This window comes from Gobius niger (assembly GCF_951799975.1).
Source record: "Gobius niger genome assembly, chromosome: 5".
In the NCBI taxonomy this organism is placed as follows: domain Eukaryota; kingdom Metazoa; phylum Chordata; class Actinopteri; order Gobiiformes; family Gobiidae; genus Gobius; species Gobius niger.
Window position 1 is genome coordinate 2193098 of NC_136856.1, and position 19800 is coordinate 2212897.

Sequence of the window (19800 nt, forward strand, 5' to 3'; positions counted from 1 at the left end):
TGAACCTCTGAAGAACAAGTCGTTCCGTCAGAAGCTGCGGGCGATGAACGCTCAGTGTTTTTTTTCTTCTTCTGCTCAATAAAACGCTCGCTCGGGGCCTAAACACTGTCAGCTCAGAACGACAGTGAGTTAAACGCACATCGATTGGACGCGCCGCGGCCTTTGACCTTGTCCGCCTCAAACAGGAAGTGTCTGACAGTGCGGCCGTAAAAGAGGCGGCCATTTTGTGCCCGGGGCCCGCAGGAGACGGATCAAGCCGATTTAGACGGACAGAAAAGGGCAGCGCGACCAGGCCGGGTTCAGATCTGTCCGCCAGAGCCAGGACAGGCTCCACTTTCTGCTCTTTAAAGTCCTTTGTTTCTCACCGTTTCAGCTCGAGCGACGACTTATTACGGTTTGTTTTGCATTTAGATGGAACTGGTTTCAGGTCCTGTCCTTTCTGGACTGTTCATATCGACGGTGTTGGTGAAAGGACTTCGAGAGCGTCCAGTGATTCACCAAACGCTGGGGATTGTGAAGAATATAAATAAATCATTCAGCTAAATCAACTTTTTATTCAAGATTTTTTATTTGTTCAGTGTGATGGTTCTGGAGGACACGTACAGCCTGTGTCCAGCAGCCAGTTGCACAGTGATGTGTGGACCCCCAGGTGGAGCAGGTGAGTGAGGGCTGTATGAAGCGCAGTGGAGATGGCATCTTCAGTTGGACTGATGAGCCGTCGTTAAAGCAGGAGGGCGGGGACTTCTTTGGCACCGGAATGATGGTCGTTGCTTTGAGGCGTGTTGGGACCACAGCTGCTGCAGAGATGTGTTAATGGAATAGGCCACCGTTTTTCCATACTGAGATATGTTCTTACCTTAGCTTTGACGAGTTCTTTAGGACCTGTCTGATCTTCCCCTGTGCCTTCAGTCACGTAAACACAGCGCAGACGGCGTTAGCATTTAGCCTCTCCCTCTCTCCTCTATAGCTCCAAAACTGGTCAAGATAGAAGCTACCAAGCTCTTCCACGTTTTCCCTATTTAAATATGGTTACGTGAAGTGTTCCACTACAAAGTATAATTACACAAAATTAAACAATGTGGATTTTCTAAGCGGATAAAAGGGGGAACTATATTGTAAGGCGTAATAATACCAGGAGTAGTTCGAAATCCGCGCTGTAATCTTCACTTTACTGTGCAGATGCCAAATGTTCTCCATCTGCTCACTCCAAATATATCTATGGGACAGGTCCCATTTAAAGATGTGTGTGGACAGTCTTGTGTCAGACATATTGATAAACCTGTTCCATAACCATGTCACAAACATGCCTCACTTCACATGGTTCCCAGCTCGTGGTACCCGTACAGAGCGAGCTTAGGGCTGTTTCTGTGAACGTCTAGAAAGTACCTCAGAGCTCTGTCTGCATTGAACTTTTTCACTGTGGGTTTGTTTACAGTAACCCCAGACCCAGCACCATAATCCAACACAGGACAAACACAAGATCTGTACAGCTCAGTGTCGGTCTTATAACCAAGATCACGACACGCCTTCACTTTATTTATAACAGCGCCGAGAGCTCGACCTGCAGATTCAGTGATTTGATCCCTTCGTCAAATGTGAGATGTTCATCTACATTAAATCCAAGATATTTGTACTTTTTAGTAAAAGAAAGAACTGTAGTGCCAAAACAGAGTTTAGCGTCAGATAATGCATGGGTACGTGTTCTAAAATGCATAACTTGAGTTTTATCACAATTTATCATCAGTCTCATTTTGTTGCACCAAGCATGAACAATATTCAACATTTTCTGAAGATCGGATTCCTTTTCGGCTAATAGTACAATGTCGTCTGCAAACAACAGAATACAAAGTTTCAAGTCTCCCACATTAATGCCCACATCTGCCTCTTTAACTTCATTTACTAAATCATTCATGTATATGGCAAATAATGTGGGAGACAGAACATCACCCTGTTTCACGCCATAAGGTGTCGGGAACCAGTCAGTTCAGTGGTCATTTACTTGAACACAAGAAGTTGGATTTTTATAAATAGCCTTAACTGAGTCATAAGCTTTCTGAAAGTCTATGAAACAAGCAAAGGTCGACTTTCCCTCTTGTTTTCTACCATTTGCTGTGGTGATAAGAGAATAAATGTGATCTATACAGGCTCTTTTCTTTCTAAACCCGTTCTGTTCGTCGGCCAGTAGGTTAAGGGATTCCAGCAGCAAGTCAACCTCTCATTAAGAATACTGGTATACAATTTGTATACACAACTAAGGAGACTTATTCCTCTGTAGTTCATCGGCACTCGGGGGTCTGAACTCCGTGACTTTGGAATAGGTTTGATGACAGATTTATGCCAGTCTGAGGGGACCAAGCCCTGCTCAAAGCAAGTAAACAGCAAATTATAAAGCACTGGGAACAAACCAGGCTGTTTGAGCAATTCATTGGACAAGTTGTCAAATCCAGTCGCTTTCTTAACTTTGAGTTTATCTATTGCCCCTTTGACTTCACTTTCTGTAATGTCAAAATTTAAATATGGATTAGATGAAAACTTTGCAGAGAGTTCCATTTGGTCTTTTAGCGCAGATATTATTTCAAAATAAAAATCATCCCACTCAGGGGACACAGAACTACCCGAGTCATTTTGTAAATACATTCAGATTCCCACTTCTTTAACACCATTTCAACATCAAAACATAAGGATCCATCCTCCAAAATCACTTCTAACGGTATTTCTTTCACTTTCCGTGGGCCAAGTTTATTTATCAGACTCCAAAATGTTTGGGGGTTATGAGTTTGATTATGTTCTTTGATATCTTCTCTGGTTTGCTCTGAGTCTTTTATCAAACTGGTGTTGTTTATTTTTAAAATCATCTTTTAACTGTTGTTTATTCATGCTATTGCACAGGAGATATTTTTTCTCAGCCAGTCTCACATCTGTCCACATTGTAGATAGTTCCTTGTTCCAGCAAGGTTGGTTTGTTGTTTTATTTTGTTTTCCAGTAGAGCACTTAGTGATGCCGTGAGATTTACCAAAATCATGCACAAATTGACAGAAATCTCCATGAACCTCATTCATCAAACGTTCATGGTTAACAAGAGTCAATTTGTGTACAAATCCTGAGACTGCAGACTGAAACCTGTCATTTGAAAAAAAAATGATGGGGTAGATTTCTTGTATTCATCTGTTTGTACTGTTTGGGCTGTTCATCACTTGATACCACAGGGTTTTGCCTTCCTTTGAAAGTTCAAACTAACATAGAGTGATCAGGCATTTCACAACGATAGTCCAATGAATCAAAAAAAGACACATTCCTGTCTAGAAGCTCGTTTGGACTATAAACCTGTAAATGACAGGAGTCGTACAGGCATTCATGAGTTGTGATAATGTAATCCACCACTGCTCTTCCTTTCCCAGATACAGAGGTGAACATACTGAGATATGTTCTTACCTGAGCTTAGACGAGTTGATGTGTACCTGTCTGGTCTGTTGTTAGCGTTTAGCCTCCTCTCCTCTATGGGACCAAATGGGGGTGAAGTTAGAAGCGACCAAGCTCTTCCACTACTAGGAGCTCACTAATAAACTATAACTTAACCTCTTAACTCCCACCTGAACATGTTCTCTCCTGTTCTCCAAATTCTCCAAATCTAAAGGCTTCTTCAAAACAGCCATAAAAAAGAAAAAAAATGAAAATGAGGATGTAAACACAACAAAAAAGCGCTAAAAAGTGACCAAAAACAGCGACAAAAATGACAAAAATCCAGAAAAAAGTGACAAAAATCCAGAAAAAAATGACAAAAATCCAGCAAAAAAATGACAAAAATTCAGCAAAAAAATGACAAAAATCCAGCAAAAAATGACAAAAATCCAACAAAAAAATGACAAAAATCCAGCAAAAAAGATGACAAAAATCCAGACAAAAATGACAAAAATCCAACAAAAAAATTACAAAAATTCAGCAAAAAAATGACAAAAATCCAGAAAAAAATGACAAAAATCCAACAAAAAAATTACAAAAATTCAGCAAAAAAATGACAAAAATCCAGCAAAAAATGACAAAAATCCAACAAAAAAATTACAAAAATCCAGCAAAAAATGACCAAAATCCAACAGAAAAAGTGACAAAAATCCAGAAAAAAAGTGTCCAAAATCCAGAAAAAAAATGACAAAAATCCAGCAGAAAAGTAATTAAAAAATGGCAAAAGTACATAAGGGAAATAAAAAGTGACGACAATGGCAAAGAGGAGAGAACAACAACAGAGAGCAACAAAGAGCTAGCATAGCATCATGATGTTGGCCTTTAGCTGCTAACAATGGATTTGAGCTTAAATACTGGAGGAGACCCAAGTGCATCGATTCATCCCTAACCTGAACTGTAGACCCCCGACATGATGTTTTTAAAGGAACACAGTAGGCCATTGTTTTTACATACTGAGACATGTTCCTACCTGTTGTTAGCATGTAGCCTCCTCTCCTCTATGGGACCAAATGGGGGTGAAGTTAGAAGCGACCAAGCTCTTCCACTACTATATTGTAATGTCTCTCCTCATATTCCAGTGCGTTTGCAGATTCTGCCAATATTTGGGAAAAGGTTTTTTGCGACGAGAAAATCCCCCCGTTTTGCTCCATATTTCCCCCCGCTGGTTTTAAATATTCATCATTTCACCGCGGTTTCTTTTTCCGCCGCGTTATGAAAACACACGGCTCTCCTCGGGCTCTCGCCGGAGACTTATTACGTTTCCTTCTGTTTGTGATTGATTTCATTTTGGGTAAAACCGCTGTGGCTCTAATCACCCCCACATTCAGGAGCCCGCACGCCGCCGGCAGCTCCGGGGAAACACACCGGTTCATTTGGATGCTAATGTGGTAAGTGTAAATAGTCGTGTTTTGAATATAAAGCCTCACCTGCAGGAGGGGAGGGGGAGGGGGGGATAGGGGGGGGGGGCAGGACTTAGACGTCAGAGCGGTGGCAGGATGATTAATTTTACCCCGGCATCATGGAGAAGTAATCCCCGTCTCACCAGAGCCATCAGTCTCACTATAGGAGCGAGGGGGGGAGGGGGAGGGGGGGGAGAGGGGGAGGTAAACAGCCGTGTGGAGCATAAAGGAGGGTCGATCATGCAGCAAAGTGTGAGAAACATCATACATGACCTGTTTGTTTGTTTACAAAGTCACATTAACTGTTCAGCGGTGAGAAGGAAACAGTCAGAGCGGGGCTTCCAAACGGGACTTATAGTGGAACTTCCAATGATCAGACTGAAAGAGAAATAGAAAGCAAAAACATTTATATTTTTAGTATTGTCCAGAATACAGAGCTCATCCTTGAGTGATCTCCGGATCTTCTCCAGTGGCGACAGCTCCTACGTATTTTGGAGGAGGGGGGCGGAACGGGACTATGGGAAGTTGTACTGGATATTGTGTTTTATATATAGGGAGCCTGGACCCTGGTGGTGGTGGAAGAGACCTGGGCTGCGTCTGAAACCATCAAATCATATCCTCTAAGCTCTAACACCAGCAACTAACTCCTTAACCTTTCATGGGTCGACTGTTAGATCTGTGCAGTTAGGGAACTAGACCTTCAGCTGCATTTTGAACAATCCGTCCGTCCTTAAACAGGGGAAAGGGAAGTGACATCACCAACAGCTGTTTTTCTTCTTCTTTAAAGTTACTGGTGGAGTGCAGGCCAAACAAAAGTGCATGTCGCCCCCTAGTGTCCAACAACAACAAAGTGTCCAAACAAAGACATTTAAGGAGAAAAATAAATCCAAATGATCCAAACGTTTCCCTTTAGTGTTATTTTATTTCAGCAGCTGTTTCATAAAGCGACAGCAGCAAATGATCCATGTGGCTTAAGTTTCTACTAAATGAAAACAAAAGCATTTAATCAGTTTCCTGAGTTTCCTCTTTAACACTGACATGTGACTGAGCTGTGGGGACGACAACATGGATTTATCACTTTTATAAAGTTTGGCTTGTGCAGAATCTTATTTTTTTTTTAATTATTATTTTTATTATTAAATGTGCTCCTGTCAATCAACAGTGGTTGCGCATGAATCACTCGAGGGCGGGGGCGAGGGGGGTGGGGGGGTTTGGCGCAGTGGCTTATGGGATGGCACATAGCTCCTAATCACCGGTTAGTTAGCATCAGAGGTCCCTATGCTAAAGTGGCTATGATAGTTAGCATCAGAGGTCCCTATGCTAAAGTGGCTATGATAGTTAGCACCAGAGGTCCCTATGCTAAAGTGGCTATGATAGTTAGCATCAGAGGTCACTATGCTAAAGTGGCTATGATAGTTAGCATCAGAGGTCCCTATGCTAAAGTGGCTATGATAGTTAGCACCAGAGGTCCCTATGCTAAAGTGGCTATGATAGTTAGCACCAGAGGTCCCTATGCTAAAGTGGCTATGATAGTTAGCATCAGAGGTCCCTATGCTAAAGTGGCTATGATAGTTAGCATCGAGGCTCCTTTTCCTAACTCCTTCCTAACTGACAGACCAATTCGGAAGCGTCTTGTCATGACGGACGCTGACACACATCCGGTTTGGCGTAAGAACTCTTAGCAATCTGCTCGTTTCGGACGCAGCTCTGGGTTGGCCACTTGATGAGCGGAGCCGAGGAGGAGCCAGGCGGAGAAAGGGGTGGAGGAGGGTCGCAGCACGGCTGGCAGACGGCTGAGTGATTGACCAGGGAGCTTAAAAAGGGGATCCTGAGCCATGAGCGGCTGGTGAGGGGATGAGCAGCTGCGGTGATTGGCTGTCGCGAAGGTGCGGCTTGAGCGGGGTCCGTGATTGGATGATTGGAGTGAGCTGCCGGTGATGAGGTGATGCATGAATGCAGCTGGTAGGTCTTCCAGGTTGAGTTTGCGCATAAGCTTCATTTGAAGAACCAGATATTAGAGTATTAAAATGATGATTCAAGGGACATTTAGAAAAGATAAAACTGCGATTAATTGCGAGTTAACGATGACATTCATGAGATAAATTGCAATTAAAGGGGGGTCTTATGCAAAATGGACTTTTTCAAGCTTTCCATCATGTTATTATGTCACTCCCTCATTAAAAACACGCCTGAAGTGTTGCCTTGGCACATTCACGTATTTTTGAGTAATCTGTAAAAACTCTGATGGCGGCCATTTTAGGGATAGGTTTGCCTGAGTCCTCCTAGGAACGCCCCCACCTCCTGGAGACGCCTCCGAGCTTTCGTCACCAGCCGAGTAACCAACCACTGCTCCTCAGCAGAACCCCCTCCCCACTGATGCCACAGACAGCGTGTGGAGGGGGCGTGTCTAAAGGCTCGGAGGTTCTTAAAGAGACAGAGGCCTATTTCAAGACATTCACTACAGCCATTTTGAGAGAGACATTTTATACAAGGCAGTTATTCTAATTTACTGCATTTACAGACCAGCAGAAGGTTTGGTCATCATTGTAGTGTGATAAAGTGACTGAAAAAAGCATAATACCCCCTCTTTAAGTATTTTGTTTGTTGGACAGCATCAATATTTTTGTAATAGAATGTACAGATTTTTGAGCATTTTAATTTAAAAAAATGGTGTGTTTAAAAGTCAGTTCATTTGTTGTTACTTCAGCGCCCGTGTTTCCTAACCCCCACTAGGTGCATTTCCTCCAGTTCGGCTTTAGTGTAATGCTTCATTTGAAAGCTAAGACCTACAAAACCCCGCTTTAGTTTTTGTCTAACTTTTGTTGCTATTTTTTTTTTTTTTTAGGATTTCATTTTGTCTATTCTGTCTTCACATGAGGCGTTCCTCTGGCCTAAAGGCTGGGACCTTTAGTTTTGGGTAAATCCGAGCTGGAGAGAATGCGCTGGGTTAAAGCGTCTCTCCTCCAGACTGATATTCAGAATCAGACTCATGTACATGCAGGACTCTCCAGCGCTCAGCTCGTAGCAGGAGTTGCTGAAGACTTGGCGGAGGTTCCAGGGAAACGTGCCCAGATTTAGCAGCTCACTTTCAGCCGTTCTCCAGGGCTCGCAGTGAGAGGCAGAGGCTGGCCCGGGACCAGTGCTGCTCATACATGCAGCCAGAGAAGAAGAAGAAGAAGAGGGGGTTGGCTTTTAATCATATTAGTGGTGCGAATTTGAAGGGCGTGCTGTGATGTCTTACTTTCTGTGAGCCGCTGATAAACCCGGGCTCTGAAGAACAGGGCGAGGAGGCTGATGGAGTCTGCGGCTGATGGAGCGGACCAGCGGGGGAAGGTTCTTTATGTGAGTTTAACACGAGGACATCTTCAAGGAGGCACGTCATGAAGAATCCACTTCTCCGAGTCGAGCTACAGCGTCATCCTGGGTCACAAAACCAATCTGAAGTGTTGTGTTTGCTCCGTTGTTGCTAATCCAGTTCCTTTACTGCTCAGATACAGAATAACACAGCATAAGTATAATATTCCTACAGATGAAACGCAGCTGCCCCACACATTAAGGCGAGACACAGCAGGGAATATAAACAAATACACATGAAGACACCAATATTACTGACTCAAGTATGAAGCAAGTTTTCTGTCAGTGTTTTCGTGTAAAAATAAGGCATTTAATGCATGAGCTAAAGTATTAGTCTCGCCAACTAGATTCCGCTTCTTTACAGAAGAGGGTCTGGCAAAAAAAATGACAAAAATGTGTCAAAAAATGACACAAAAAAAAAGACAAAAAAGTTACAAAAATGAGTTGAATACCCAACAAAAAAATGATGGAAAAAAAATGTGATGACGTGAGGAAAAAGATCCTCTCGGTTCAGGCGGGAGTTAAGAGGTTAAGGCTGATTAACACTTTCATGTCCATGGTTGTACAAGCAGCTGATTTGAGCGGCTGCTTTTGTTAGTTTAAACACATGAGAAAAGTCTGTTCACGACGTGTGTGAGTGCCACTGCAGCGTTTACCTCCTCATGAATGAAGAGCATCAGCGCTGGTCGTCGTAAAGCCTCGTGTTTCCTTCTGTCATCGCTGCTCCAGTTCAAAATCCAAGGAGACCATTTCACAAACTTTCATCGATTCCGCCGCTCCAGGAATCCTGCTGCTCCAGATCCTGTTTACTGAGAACTACTGCACAATCTGCACCTTCTCTACAGCCAATGGTTTCTGATCAATTCAATGCTTTTCATTTGGTGTGTTTGCACATGCGAGTCCAACGCCCCGGGCGCCTCACGCTGTGCGGAGGGACAGCTTTATTTCTTTCAGCTTCATTAACCTCTTAACTCCCGCCTGAACCGAACACATTTTCTCCAGCTTTACCCCAATCCAAAAGTGACTGTGACTGGTTAATGTGTATTTGTAAATCAGAAAAAGTTAGCTCAAATAAAATTAAACTAAACTAAACTAAACTAAACTAAACTAAACTAAACTAAACTAAACTAAACTAAACTAAACTAAACTAAACTAAAGCTTCTGGAAAAAAGGTGTGAAAATAGCAACAAAACTGAGACGAAAACAAGGATGAAAATGTGAAAAAAGTGAGAAAAAATTGACGAAAAAGTGAGAAAAAATTTACAAAAAATGTACAAAGAAATGACTAAAATTTACAAAAAAGTGAGAAATATTTGACGAAAAATTGAGGGAAAAATGGACAAAAAAGTGATAAGAATTTGACCAAAAAAATGTGAATAATTTGACGAATAAGTGACAAAAAAGTGACAAAAAAATGGACACAAAAGTGATGAGAATTTGACAAAAAAAATGTGAATAATTTGACGAATAAGTGACAAAAAAGTGACAAAAAAATTGACAAAAAAAATCGAAAAACTGACAAAAAAGTCACGAAAATTTGACAAAAATTGGAAAAAGATCAATTTAGTTTTGTAGGTCTTAGCTTTCAAATGAGGTGCTACACTGGCCTACAGGATTTGGGTAAAGCTGAACATGGAGAAAATGGCGGGAGTTAAGAGGTTAAACATCGCGCAGAGAAAATGTGTTCAGTTAAGGCGAGGGTTAAGGGGTTGAAAAGCCGAGTCTAAGCAGAATATAATTGTTTTCCCTCTCACCGTCTCTTTTAAAATGTTGATGCTTGTTTTAAATGATCACTCGCAGCCGGATGCAGCTGACGTATGAATATGATCATCTCCGTGGAAGAAAGTTTGTCGCTCCAAAGCAGTTGTGGAGATGATGTCGATGATGCAGCGAACCATGAAACTAATGAACAATCAATACCTGTTCACCAGGAAGTCCCACCTCAGCAGAAAACGGCCATTTAGACCGGCCATCGCTCCGACATACGGGAACATTATGTGGAGAAGAGTTCTGTCCATGAGGAGACACGGAGGCCACGTTTTACTCCAGCGTCGAGAAGGTCTCAGGTTCGTTTTTCCCACAGCGACAGTTCCTCTGATGACTTTTCCCTCTTGTGCCCCAGCAGCAGCAGCAGCAGCACGGGCTCGTCCGCTTTCACATTCCAAATTTCCGGAATCGTATCGGCCCTCGACACGTATAACCCCATTATAAAATAAGGGGAGACACTGCAGGCAAAACTCAATTTTTTTCAGTTTTCAGGTTTTGGGCCAAATTGGTCTCTGAACATATAAGCTTTCACCCGGAAACAGAAAATATACCAACTCTTCACAATAACATGTTTAACCCCTTAACTCCCACCTGAACCGAGCACATTTTCTCCAGTTTGGCTTTACCCCAGTCCAAAAGCTTCTGGAAAAAAGGTGAGAAAATAGCAACAAAACTGAGACGAAAACAATGAAATGTGACAAAAAAGCGAGAAAACATTGGCGAAAAAGTGACGAAAAATGGATGAAAAAGTGGCAAAAATGTCACAAGAAATGGACAAAAAATGGACGAAAAAATACAAAAATATGACAAAAAAATGACAAAAATGGGACAAAAAATTAAGAAAATATGACAAAAAAATAACAAAAAAAATGACAAAAATGTGACAAAAAAAGTGACGAAAAATTGATGAAAAAGTGGCAAAAATGTCACAAGAAATTGACAAAAAATGGACGAAAAAATACAAAAATATGACAAAAAAATGACAAAAATGGGACAAAAAATTAAGAAAATATGACAAAAAAAAAACAAAAAAAATGACTGACGAAAAATTGATGAAAAAGTGGCAAAAATGTCACAAGAAATTGACGGAAAAAAGGACAAAAATTTGATTAAAAATTTGACCAAAGAAATGACAAAAATTTGACAAAAAATGACAAAAAAAGTTACAAAAATGAGTTGAAAACCCAACAATAAAATCATGGAAAAAAAATTTCAAGGGCCTTTTTCTCCAAACACATTTTTCTGTCATTGTGGCGACACTATGTCCACGTCAGTCGGACCTAAAGACTTCAAATTTTCCAGCCTTGGACTGAACAATATTTGGAACATTTTTTCCGAGGGATTTTTTATTATCTAACCCCTAAGCCCCATTTATTGAGTTTTGAATGTCAAAAAAATAAGGCGAAAATGAATTTTTTACATTTTTTTCCTCTAAAAAAACAGCTTCTTTTAAAACTAAACAAGAAATCCAAAATCCCCTCTGAGAAAGTCTTGGTAACTCATTCATCAATAAAATGAAACCATAAATTTGAATGTAGCTCTATCCATTATTCAGACTTCATTGCCGAAAAGATAGACAATTTGGGGCATTTTTATTTTTTTCTTACATTTATGCCAGTGATCTACAGCAAAAGCTTCAAATTGATATCTGTAAATATAAATGTTTTCCTATTCACCTGCAGTGTCTCGCCTTAGCGTGATTTGTTTTGGTCGGTGAAAGGTTCGCCTCAGGTCGGGCTCACGATAACGACTCTTCTGTGCATAACGATATCACAGTGCAAGTCCTGATGGCGACGTGTATTTTTAATGGAGCGGCTTCGGGAAACTGATGACTCTGTTCGGAAGATACAATAAAAAGCCCCACATTCATTTTCCTTCAGCGTCAATACGTTTCTCATTTGAGATACGTTCAATCCTCCACTTCATTAACCTGTCTCTGGGTTTTCTTTATGACGGTGGAGAAGTTTGTTATAGTTAAAGGTCCTGAGCTGCTGTTTGTTGTTGTGTAAAGTAGAAATAGTGCCGGATACTGGGCCCTTGAAGAGAAAGTAATAATAAAACAAGTCATTTACAGGTCGTCTTTTGTTTGCAGTTGGATATAAGTCGTGTATTATCAGTTCTTATCGGTCTAGACAAATGTTTACAGATGTTTAATGACCTGTGAAAGTGTGGAGATGATTAATAGAGTTTAAACATCTGGAGGACAGGTCTAATTGTCCCAGCGTTTGGCCTGACGAACGTACGACTGAAAATCACAGTTTTCGAACATGTTTCTTCCTACCAGAAACTGTGGCCGGGACGGGTCGCGGTAGAGGGGGGTGAAAATGTGCTTTTGTTTTGGTCGTGTTTCTGCAATTACGGCTGAGCGAGTTCCGACCCGCGCCACAGCGGGGCCGACTGCTCTACATCTCTTTCTCTCGAACATTGTTTGGCTCACGATTCTGTGAAGAAGTGGCTTGTGGACAATCAGTCATGTGACCACAACATGGTCTAGAGTCACCAATCACTGATACATGTCTTGCTGTGTGGAGGATTGTGGTGTTTTGTTGCATCTCATGATAAAAATGTGATAATCAAATATGCTGACGATACGACCATCATTGGGCTGATCAGTTCAAATGATGAATCTCATTATTGTGAGGAGGTGGATAATGTTGTTCAGTGGAGTAGAGAAAACAACCTGCTTTTGAACACTTCAAAAACATGTGAACTTGTTATTGATGTTTGTCACAATAGGAATCAGTTGCCTGTTATTATCCAAGATTCTGATGTGCAGATTGTTGAGAAATGTAAATTCTTGGATGTGACTCTTTCTCATGACTTGAACTGGAGCTCACATACGATGAACTCTGCTAACAAAGCGAGACAGCACCTCTTCTTTTTACGCAGAGAGTTTACCCAAAATACTAGGATTCTTTTGAACTTTTATTATTGTGTAATTGAGAGTGTCCTAACCAGTTGTATTACAGTGTGGTTTGGTCTCACTCTGAAAGAGAAGAAGGCTCTGAACAAAGTGGTTCTCTCAGCCTCAGGACCACTGGCTGCACTTTGCCGCTCCTGGAGGCCACATACAAAGCTCGACTACTGAATCGAGCTTTACAACCTGTAAATGACGCCTCAGGCCACCCCGCTAAGGCCTTTTTTGAGATGCTGCCTTCTGGGAGAAGGTATCGCTCCATCATATGTTTTACTGATCGACATATGAACAGTTTCTTTCCTCAAGCTGTGATCACTTTAAACAAGGCACTTTAAACAAGGCACTTCTATTACATTTATCTGTGTGGACTTTTATTGTACAGTATTTTGCCCTTAGGCTTTTAATGTGGCATTGTTTGTTTGTTCTGTTTTTTATATATTGCGTCTTTTTACGTGTTTTACATATCGCACTTTTAGCTCTTTGCACATTTTTTTCCAATGTGGTTTTTCAAACTGCAAATAGCCAATAAATGACATACATATTTAACCATATGTTATTCATCATTCACTGTCTTTTTGTATTTGTGATGGTGTTGTTGCTGTATGTTTGTGCCTGTTGTATGTCCTATTCTATCTGTTGTGACATCAACCTGCCAGGGGACTACGGATGAAAATTAGCCTACATGGCTAACTCCGGTACATTTACATGTTAAAAAAAAAACACTGTACTGCACTGTCACCAATTCAAATATATAGAAAGTAAACACAATGGAGTTAATAAAGTTTTTAGTTTGAGCTGTGAGAGCCTGTAATGCTTAAATCAGTACTAACTCACGCCCCTAGAGGCCATAAGCACCACTGCAGGTGTCTTAACATGTTGTGTTTATACTTTTTAATTGTCCGTGAGAGTAAATCCTGCTCTGACAGAAAAGACAAAGGCACAGAGGGATATTGTTCATCCAGTTACACAATGGAGATCATTTGTTTCACTCAAACGTGGATGTAAATACTGTTTAAGTGGTGCTAGCCCACAGTTAGCTTTCCCCTTCTTCGTGATTCCATTAGTGTGTATCGCGCCTCCGACCCGATGCAGGGAAAGCTGCAAGTGTGGTTTTGTGTCCAGAAACACCAGGGGGAGATAAAAGACCCCCCAATAATCCATTAACACATGTATTACCCCCAGAGGGACTACGGGAAGGATTTATTAAGATGAACAAGTTACTGAGTTCTGCTTTAAGGAAGAAGAGCGCGATGTAAAGCAGGAAATGAATGTGAGGCATCAGGGACGCTCTCAGTGCTGCTGTGATAAAGCCCAGTCCTCTCTCTTGTTAACGACACAGACTAAAGTGGTTTCGTCTGCACTGAATGATACACAATATAAAAACACCAGCTGAACAAACCCAAACAGAGCAGCTTTTTGTGGGTTTTCAAAGTTAATGCCTAAATATCAGGACGCAGATAGAACCTTTAAAATCGACTGCAGTGTCTGAGAGAGAGACTGTTTGAAGACACAGCTGCAGCTCCACAAACCCACAGTTCTCATGTCTGCTTTAATGTTGCAGATGTTCCAAACAAGGCCAGTCTCTCCTGCAGAGTCACTCTCCTGCACAAGTGTTGATAACAGCCCTTTTCAAACCCCCAGAGGTCAATTATTCAGCCCTGGACGTCCATCTCCTCCTCCTCCTCCTCCAGCAGTGACTGACAGATAGATCTCCTGGATGCTCAGTGTTTGATGAGTGTGTTGCTCGAGGGCACGTGGGCAGCAGGCTGTAATGAGAGTCCGTCAGCTGTCAGTGACCGCAGCTCCGCAAGGATCCGCCTCATGCCTTATTTATTCAGAGGAAGCATCGGCGACCATTATTCTACTGTGTGATTTTCATATATTCAAGGCCAGACCCGGCAGCTGAAAGCACTGATTATAGTTTTTAGTTTTAGAGTGGAAGAAAAAAAAGACTGAACTGACCCCGTACGAGGCTGATTTTAGGATGTTTGGTCCCTCGTGCTACGGCATGAATGACAACTGATTATAACCCCCACCTGGGCTGAGCACATTATCTCCAGTTCAGCTTTACCCAAATCTAAAAGCTTCTTGAAAGCAACGAAAACTAGGCGTAAACCAGGCCCGACAAAAATGTTACAAAAAAACCAACAAACCCACAACAAAAAAGTGATAACAATGTGAGAAAATATCTTGTATCACTCTGTAGGACTTAGCTTTCAAATGAGCGTTACCCTGGCCTATTGGCTGTAAGCTCCATTCTAGAAAATGTTTAGATTTGGGTAAAGCTGAACTGGAGAAAATGTGTCGAGTTGACTGGTCTTGTGATGAGGTCATCATATTAACCCCTCATTTACATCGAGTTATACCATGAATACAGATGCCGTCTCGTCATAGAAGGGGACGCTACCTAGTGTTAGCATTAGCACAAAGCTAACATGTAGCATCATGTTAGCATTCTCCGTTATTCATGTATTTATGGGCTGTTGAACCACTTTGCTCCTCTCCATGTCTTTGTATCTTTATTTAGTAGAAAACTATATTCATAATTCAGCATTTGTTAAAGTAGTTTTTGAATAATTAAAGAAAGTTTTAACCTGATGCTACATGTTAGCATCGGGCTAATGCTAACGGTGAGCTAGCGCTGGCTACGACTGGAGTTTTTTCACTTCTACTGAACAATCTTTTTTTTAAATGTTTTTTATTTATTTACTTTTAAGTGGGACAATGTACATTAATGAACATTAAGACAATGTAAATTTTCCCCGAATTAGCCAAAAGGCTAGTTTTCACCGGTAGTCCCCCTGCCAGATCTCATAAGGCAACCTAAAAAGAGTAATTAAAAAATCACATACTACAGTAAAATACAATATAAAATGGAACAGTGTAGCAGACATAACAATAAGATAATCACATAACTTATATACACACACTCAAATAGTAGTTTAGTGTTCACAGATTTGCGTCTCAACTAGCCATTTTTTGGCCCTCGATTTAAAAGACTGATAAGATGGAGCCTCTCTTATTGATGGAGGTACTGTGTTCCAGTGATGGGAGGCAGTGAAGGAGAAAACAGTCTGACTGAATGCAGATTTCCTCAAGGGGATTGTGCAGTCTCCTCTGGTGGTGCCTCTGGTGCTTCGGTTTGACTGGACAGTGATGAATGTGGAAATAGGGGGTGGAGCTAAATTGTGCAAAATTGTGTAAACTGAACAGATATGGTGAAACTTCAGTAGATTGTCCCAGCTTAAGAGCCTGTGTTTCTGTATAATGTGACAATGGTGACAATCTGCTGTGAGAAAACATCCATATGGGCACAGTTTACACTTGACATTATTTATGTGGTAAATAAGTTCATATTCCACCAGAAAATAGCACATAAAAAAAGTGTTTCCCAAAACAATTCTATTTTCCCCCTCCGCAGGCAAAATACAGCAGAAAAGTACCGCGCACAAGTTCTTTCAGGCCGGTTTTCTCTAAATTAGGATTTTGTTCCACTTATGCAACAACTTCACCACTTCAGTCGCTCCTACAGACTCTTCACTTTCAGTGGTATTTTTTTATATCTAATTCCCAGCCTGATTCATTGAACTTTGACCACACACAAAAAATAATATTTTTTACAGATTTTTTCACTTATGAACAGCTGTTTCGAAAACGAAATTTAAACCATGTATCCACAATCCCCTCTGAAGAAATCTCACAAACTAACATCTATTAAAAAAAAAACAGGGTCTATCCATTTTTTAGATTTAGTCTCTGAAAAAAAAAGAGACAATTTTGGCTATTTTTAGGGACACACTTTAAACCACAGAAAACTTACAATACATGTTTCCTCATATTATGTCATTAATCTACAGAAGTTTCACATTGACATCACTATATTTATTTGTGTAAACCAGGTTGAAATCTGTCCCACTAAATACAAACAAACGCCTGTCCCTTTAAATCACCGGTGTAGCGCGTGCCCTTTGACCTCTCACACCACCCAGTCACGTGATCGCGCTCAGCCAACCGCGCACCAGAGCAGTGTTTGAGCCTGCTGCTTTGACAGCTGTGGACAGGTCCGTGTCTCATAAACATTTACAAATATTCGCTCTTGCGCTTCATTTACACGGTTGTGATTATTGTGACTCTCAGTTCTTCCTCCGGAGCCACAGGGAGTCCGGGGCCGCCATCGTGACTCGTTTAAACAGAGGAACTGGTGAGTAGTGAATGTAATGAATGAGATGCTACATGCTAAGCTAACGGCGCCGAGCGTTAGCATTAGCATATTAGCATTAGCATCGTAGCTGATACAGATAGTTTTAGTTCATCTCACATTTATTGTAAAGTCTGCTTGTTTTACCCACAATTTATGAACGTGATCTATGAGGTTAAGTGTGTTTACACAGTATTATTGAATTGTTTATTGAAGTCATGCAACTTTAACCTCTTACCCCCTGCCCAAACCAAATCTTATGCGTTTTTGTCACTTTTTTATTATGACTTTTTTGCTGCTCTTTTGTCACTTTTTTTGCTGGATTTTAGTCATTTTTTTGGTGTTTTTTTTTGTCTTTTTTTGTGGGGTTATTGTCTTTTTTTCTGCTGGATTTTTGTTTTTTTTTGTCTTTTTTTTCTGGGTTTTTGTCTTTATTCTGCTGGATTTTTGTCTTTTTTTGGTCTTTTTTTGGGGTTTTTTGTCTTTATTCTGCTGGATTTTTGTCTTTTTTTTTGCTTGATTTTTGTCATTTTTTGCTGTTTTTATTTTGTCTTTTTTTCTGGATTTTTGTCTTTTTTTGCTGGATTTTTGTCACTTTTTTGTTGCTCTTTTGTCACTTTTTTGCTGAGTTTTTGTCATTTGTCGCTTTTTTTGGTCACTTTTTAGCGTTTTTTTGTTGCGTTTACATTCTCATCTTCTCGTTTTTTGCCTCTGATTTAGAGAATTTGGAGAAAACATGTTAAGAGGTTAATAAAGCACTTTGACTGGTTTGTCAAACACGTGATGGTTATTTTTGTAACTTTTGCATTAATGTGATTATTTAAGGGCATGTACACATGGAATTTATGACTATGTAAAGCTAAGCTTAGAGCATCAGGCCACCGTGTTTTCATACTGAGATCTGAGCTTAGACGAGTTCATGTGTACCTGTCTGGTCTTCACGCGTGTCCTCAGTCACGTAAACACAGCACAGACGGCGTTAGCATTTAGCCTCCTCTCCTCTATAGCTTCAAACCAGGTGAAGATAGAAGCTAATAATATGGCTAATATTAATAGTAATACCAGGAGTACTCCAGCGTCTGCGCAGTAAAGTGAAGATATTACTGCGCGGATGTCGAACTACTCCTGGTATTACTACGCCTTACAATATAGTTCCCCCTTTTTATCCGCTTAGAAAATCCACAGTGTTTAATTTTGTGTACTTATACTTTATCGTGCAACACTTCACGTAACTATGTTTAGATAGTGAAAACATGGAAGAGCTCGGTAGCTTCTATCTTCACCTGGTTTGGAGCTATAGAGGAGGAGAGGCTAAATGCTAACGCCGCCTGTGCTGTGTTTACGTGACAAAGGACACGCGTGAAGACCAGACAGGTACACATGAACTCGTCTAAGCTCAGATCTCAGTATGGAAACACAGTGGCCTGTTCCTTTAAAGAAGCCCTTTAGTTGAATTTCAGGTTATTCACTGGTCCTGTTTGTTGTACTGCAGGTGTTTCTATTTGGAGACTACTGATGGTGAGCTTGAACCTACACCTGGAGCTACTGTGTCCACCTAACATCCAACAGAACCTACTGGTCTGGTAGGTCTGGCCACAGCCTGTCCCCCACACACTCCACAAACTCTGATGCGTATCCCACTCACCTCCTTCTCCTAACAATAACTGTAGACATTTATTTGAACCCCTCACTGAACCCTCGTGGCTCGTTGCATCAGGTTTTGGACTCAAGCCTGTTTTGTTCAATCAGTTCCGACTCAACGAATAACTTTAAAGTGCACTTAACCAATATCTAAAACTGCAGTTGCAAATATTTTGGGTTTTTCTATATGTTTTTCCCTTTATTTCTGTTGTAAATATTCTGTCATCCACTTCCTTCAATACATGGAACCTGCACCGAACGCCATTTTCTGTTTCTGTGTCTTTAATTACTGTGCGCCAGCTCCTGTAGTCAAATCTAGACCTTCTGTTCTCCACTAGCCTGTGTTTTGTTTCCGCATTCTCAACCTATTAGTATTAGTAATTCATTAATATATCACAGCGAGTCCCAAATACGTTTCCCCTGTTCACCTGCAGTCTCTGTCCCTATAGCACCTTTTCCATTATTTTGTGTTTTAAGAGGCGTCTCTGTCTGTGTTTCCAGCGCCGTACTGTTACAGTATCTACAGTAAATGGGAGTTTCTGGGCCACACAGACCGCCCTGTTTACTGCAGCCTCTGTGGATAAAGATAGTTTCGCTGAATGGCCTAAATGGAAGTGTTGTGTCAGAGCCGGATCTCGGTGAGGAGGTTTTCAGGTGCAGATGGCGTCACTGGTTTTTACTCCAAAAAGGACAAACCGTGGCCTCATTATGATAATAAACCAAGAGCGTCTTCTCTGATGATCAGTGAAAGGCTTCGGTCACACTCGACATGTTCGCTGGAGCTCATTTAGTTTAGTGTATTTCCTTGTCTCGTGTTGTTTAGGCCTCGGTCAGAGCAGAGAATCCATCACCTCAGCTCCTCCAGACGTCACCAGAGCACTCTGGGTAATGACGGACAAACACAGCTCTGTGCCTCCAAGCGTCTCCTCAGAGCCCCTTCCTGCTTTTTCCCCTTTAATTTAATCTTATTTCAGTCTGCAATTGAAGTGATTATTTTTTTGTCATGTTGGTTGACGGTCGAGTATTTTGTTGCGTTAATTTCTCACAGAGATGTTGTATCGAT

At 41.1% G+C, this 19800-nt stretch overlaps 1 long non-coding RNA gene across 1 annotated transcript in view; it reads left to right on the forward strand.

Moving 5' to 3' along the window:
• Positions 1-19800, forward strand: part of LOC306962939 — a 935443-nt gene that overhangs the window by 519721 nt on the left and 395922 nt on the right. Inside the window, exon 2 of the long non-coding RNA XR_013792876.1 lies at positions 18003-18074. This is a non-coding gene — a long non-coding RNA (uncharacterized lncRNA). The remainder of the gene's footprint in view (positions 1-18002; positions 18075-19800) is intronic.